The following is a 4,869-nucleotide window of genomic DNA, read 5'->3' as shown; positions in this document are numbered from 1 at the left end:
AGCACCCTGACTGTGTTACCTACAGACTGATATCTGAACAGCACCCTCACTGAGTTACCTACAAATTGATATCTATTCTGCTCCCTGACTGTGTTACCTACATACCGATGTCTGAACAGCACCCTGACTGAGTCATCTGCAGACTGACATGTTAACTTTCAGTTTCGTGCTGAGACGTTGGAAATGACCACTCCTGTTTAGAAGTCATGCTGTGAACAGTTTTGGCAGAAGTTCTCCCATTCCTGTGGAGTGAGTCATTAACAGGTAAATTGTGGTGGCTTGTACCTTTGGCTCCCAGGCATTCCAAGTTTTCATGCTGGGTATCCTTCCATCTCCCGCACGATGCTCGAGCCCATTCGTGGGAATTATAAAAGTAATAAGAATTTGCTGTCAATCTCTGGGTTTCCCTGGTGAATGTTTGTTGGTCTGTGACAATCTTCTCTCGGAAACCAGTGTGGGAATTGAAGGATTTGATGACCTCTGGATTCTGAAGAAGACTCATAGTGGATTCAAAATGTTAACCAGGTTTTCTCTCCCCACAGATCTGCTGTATTTCTCCAGCATTCTCTGCCTCATCATATATAGCATTGATTTTACCAATCTCTTGATTTCTGAGTATATTACTGCTCCAACTGTTGAATTTATACTGCAGCACACTGACCAAATCCCTCTCTGGCTTTGGCACAATCCCTGGATGGTCTAGTATCAACTGAATCAGTGATTTCAGCTTTCTCAGTGCCTCCTGTACTTCAGTGACTCATATCCTTCATGCAGACATGTTTGCATTGAATCACAATGATACCAGGAGCTCTCACATGCTGCAGTCTTAACACATCACCTTCCCCACCATCCTTAATGCACTTTAATTGTTTTATTGTATTATTGTGAAGCCCAGGGTGAGGGTAAGACATTCTCCTGCTCTGCCAATCAGTAAAATTGTGTTTGATCTGATTACTCAAGTGTTCCCACTTACCCTGATGAACTTTCACTCCCTTGGTGATCGATTTATCTCTGCCTTAAAACTATTCAAGGGCTTTGATTTCACTGTCTGAGGAACACAGGTCCAGTGGGAGCCTACAAAAAAACAAAGTTCTCCTTGTCTTGCATACATGATCCCCTATTTTGTAACAGTGCCCATTATTTCTGAGACAGCACTTGTCAGTCATAATAAATACAACATTTAGATCTGTTTGTACTGAAATATGGGGTGCCTGGTTCTTGTATCTATTCTAGGTATTCGCCCTTTGAACTAATTGAATCCTTTTGAAACAGAATGCAATTCTGATTCAGTGGTCTCCTTTAATTTAGAGACACCAAAGACTGAGTGAAAAGATCCATTTATATTTCTGTCCAACTTAGATTTTCTGCTGGCCATTGCAGTGCTCCAGTGAAAGTACTACGTATGGCTCTTGATCAATTCTCCAAGCTTTTGATATTAGGTACGTTTGATGAGGTGTACTTAAAATACGAAAATGCTGTAGTTCAGTAATTAAAGTCCATTAAGACTGCAAGTGTGGAAGGTTAAGGAAATGTTTGAAGGTGAGATAAGTAAAGTGATTACGATTCTGATCCAAGAAAAACGTTAAAAGGTGACTGACTTCAAATCAAAATGTTTGCTAAAGAATATTCACCTGATGTCCTTTTTGTTTTAATGGGGATATTTGAGTATCAAGCTGGATTTAATTTGATTTAAATTCGTATGGCTTGTTTCCTTTTTCAAAATTTTACTATTAAAGCAATGTGATAAAGAAGGTTTTAAGTACAGTATTATGCAAATATCTTTGCCTGCTTTAAAGTTTTCATTAAGTGTTGATCAGAGACGAAGTTTTGAACCATGATCATCTAATCATTAATCCAAAGAGACTCTATAGATACGTTAAGGGCAAAAGAGTAACTAGGGATAAAATAGGGCCCCTTAAAGATCAACAAGGCTGCCTATGTGGGAGCACAGGAGATGGGTGAGATACTTAATGGGTATTTTGCATCAGTATTTACTGTGGAGAAGGATATGTAAGTAAGACAACTTGGGGAAATAAATAGTGATGTCTTGAAAAGTGTCCATTTTACAGGAGGAGGTGCTAGATGTCTTAAAATGCAGAAAGATAGATAAATCCCCAGGACCTGTTCAGGTATATCCCAGAACTTTGTGAGAAGCTAGGGAAAAGATTGCTGGGTCCCTTGCTGAGATATTTGTATCATCGATAGCCATGGGTGAGGTGCCAGAAGACGAGATTGGCTAATGTGGTGCCATTATTTAAGAAAGGTGGTAAGGAAAAGCCAGGGAATGGTGGACCAGTGAGCCTGAAGTCAGTGGTGGGTAAGTTGTTGGAGGGAATCCTGAGGGACTGGATTTACATGTATTTGGAAAGACAAGGACTGATTAGGGATAGTCAACATGGCTTTGTGCGTGAGAAATCGTGTCTCATTAACCTGATTGAGTTATTCTGAAGAGTTGAGCAAGAAAATTGATGAAGACAAAGCAGTAGATGCTGTCTAAATGGACTTCAGAAAAGCATTCACCAAGGTTTTGCATGGTAGACTGGCTAGCCAAGTTAGATCATATGGAATCCAGGGGGAGCTAGCCAATTGGGTACAAAATTGGCTTGAAGGTAAGTGACAGAAGGTGATGGTGGAAGATTGTATTTTTGGATTGAAGGCCTGTGACCAGCGGTGTGTCACAAGGATCGGTGCTGGGTCCACTGCTTTTCGTCATTTATATAAATTATTTGGATGTGAATACAGGAAGCATGGTTAGTAAGTTTGCAGATGGCACCAGAATTGTTGGTGTAGTCGACAGTGAGGAAGGTTATCTCAGAGTACAACAGGCACCTTAATGAGATGGGTCAATGAGCCAAGGAGTTACAGGTGGAGTTTAATTTGGATAAATTTGAGATGTTGCATTTTGGTAAGGCAAACCAAGGCAGGACTTGTGCAGTTCATGATAGGGCTCTGGGGAATGTTGCTGAACAAAAAGCATTCGGAAAAAATTTACAAGGATGTTGCTAGGCCTGGAAGGTTTGAACTATAGGAAGAGGCTGAATAGGCTGGGGCTATTTTCCCTGGAGCTTCAGAGGATGAGGGGTGACTTTACAGAGATTTATAAAATCATGAGGGGCATGGGTTGGGTTAATAGGCAAGGTCTTTTTTCCAGGGTAGGGGAGTCCAAAACTAGAGGCTATAGGTTTAAGGTGAGAGAGGAAAGATTTAAAAGTGGCAAGTTTTTCACACAAAGGATGGTGTGTGAGGGGGAGGCGATGGCCTAGTGGTATTATCGCTGGACTGTTAAACCAAAGACCCAGGTAATGTTTTGGGGACCTGGGTTCGAATCCCAACATGGTAGATGGTGGAATTTAAATTCAATAAATATCTGCAATTAAGAATCTAATGATGGCTGTGAATCCATTGTCAATTGTCAGAAACACCCAACTGGTTCACTAATGTCCTTTAGGGAAGGAAACTGCCATCCTTACCTGGTCTGGCCTACACATGACTCCAGACCCACAGCAATGTGGTTGACCCTTAACTGCCCTCTGGGCAACTAGGGATGGGCAATAAATGCTGCCTAGCCAGTAACACCCTTGTCCCATGAATGAATAAAGTAAAAAAATAGGAAGGGTTTAGGGGGATATGGGCTAAGTGCTGGCAAATGGGATTTGGTTAATTTAGGATATCTGATCCATGTGGATGGGTTGGACTGAAGGGTCTGTTTCTGTGTTGTACAACTATGACTCATAGTTTTGCGCAACTGTCAAAGCATTCCTGCAACGATTAGTTTCTTCTATTATTACTCTGCAGTTTTCTCGAGTGTTTTCTGCAGGTTTGATAGATTTTTACTTTTTTGCCTTTATCGACACTGACCTCTGTTAAGCGTTTGCAAACTGCTGCCATCATGGATGAATATTGCAACTGAGTTCTGAATGCTTTTCACAGAGAAGAGCTGGAAAGCATGCTCGTGCAAACTAATGAAATCTTATTAATCACTGACACCATTTACAGAGACTCAATCCTGCAGGACTCCTTCACAAACCTTTTCCTTCACCTCCCAGTTTCCATGTGAGCTGATATCATTTGATATCTCCAGTGATGGCCTCTAGCCACTGACATAACAGCTGTTAACCCTTTATACTCCAGGATGCTGGGCTTTCGATTGAGAGGACTAGAAAAGATGGACTGCTCAACAAAGCCTGTCTTATTAGACAATCAGCTTCAGAACTGAATCACACCACAAACAAAGCAAACATTTTGACTCTTGTTTTAAATTGTTTCTTTTCTTTAATAACCATTTCTCGTTTTGATTTGAGGTTCCCTTTGACACTTTTTGAGGCATGCTTGGGTTAGAAGGTCTCAATTGTTACAAGATGACAGAGACCTTTGGAAATGCTATCACTGGAATGCCAACAATTTGCACCAAGCCAAATATTTTAAACCAGCAACTGAGGTCCTGTTTACACAAACCAACGATTCCATTTTCACCCTTGTAAGAATGATAGCAACATAAGAAGGTTGTTTACAAAGTGGCTGAATTTTTGCCACACCAGGAGAGCAGAGATTGTACACTCTGTCCCTCTGTCCCCTCTCATATAATTCCATCACCTGGATGATTACGAATATTTGCAACCATTGCCATCGCAATAAGTTGGCATCATTGCCGTGTTTCAGTCACCAGTGCCTAGTCCATCTGATGGATTGTGTCAATCTTAATGGGCACACATCCAAGGGAGCGCAACAGCAGAAAATAGATTGTACAATGTCTACTTAAATCAGAGATAGTAGGAACTGCAGATGCTGGAGAATCTGAGATAACACGGTGTAGAGCTGGATGAACACAGCAGGCCAAGCAGCATCATAGGAGCAGGAAAGCTGACGTTT

The sequence above is a fragment of the Rhincodon typus genome, chromosome 34 (assembly GCF_021869965.1).
Source record: "Rhincodon typus isolate 14 chromosome 34, sRhiTyp1.1, whole genome shotgun sequence".
Lineage (NCBI taxonomy): Eukaryota > Metazoa > Chordata > Chondrichthyes > Orectolobiformes > Rhincodontidae > Rhincodon > Rhincodon typus.
Note: the sequence above shows the minus strand (reverse complement) of the source record.